We start from the raw sequence: 760 nt of genomic DNA on the forward strand, positions 1-760 counted from the left end.
GTTAGGTGATGTGCCCTATGTCGAAAACATAAAAAAAAAAAAAAAAAAAAAGATAAAAAATGGTAATGTCTTTGTTTTACTGATATACAATCTGTACATGCTTGGAAAAACCATGTTGTACACACCAAAGATTTATAATGATTAAATATAAATAATAAATAAACAAATAAAAATAAAGTCACCATTGTCATCTGTAGTCACTCATTTTATGTTTTTTCTTAGATAACTCTGTCCACTAATCCTACCTGAACCCATTAAGTACTTGCTTCCCCTCAATTCTACTTAAACAACAAAAAGTCCTATCAGTTCTGCCTGTATTGCTCTATTCTAACTTTATTAGTTTCTTTAGGTCTTTATTTTTTCTCCATTGTATTATTGCTCAAGTCATCCTTCCCAGTGTTGCCAGAGTGCATGCCTTTTTCACTTAAAATAGGAATAATGCATCTAAAAATCAAATATAATGATGACAATTTATATATTCAAAATTTAAAATGATTTCCTTCCTAAATAAATCAAGACAGCTCAACAGAGAGTCTTCAAGGCCTTTTGTCACCACATGCCTCCTTCCCTCTGTGAGTCCTAAACTTTATCCACACAAACATTGAAGTTCCACAAGAGATCTTCTTTCTGCACATCATATTTCTCCTGTCTGGAGTATGTGTGTCTTTCAACTCCATCCATCGGAGTAATTTTGAACAACTTCCCAGTTCCGGCTCAAGCATCACTTTTTCTGAGAAGCTTTTGCTGGCACCCAAACAAA

Source organism: Tupaia chinensis, unplaced genomic scaffold (genome assembly GCF_000334495.1).
Source record: "Tupaia chinensis unplaced genomic scaffold, TupChi_1.0 Scaffold000381_1, whole genome shotgun sequence".
Lineage (NCBI taxonomy): Eukaryota > Metazoa > Chordata > Mammalia > Scandentia > Tupaiidae > Tupaia > Tupaia belangeri.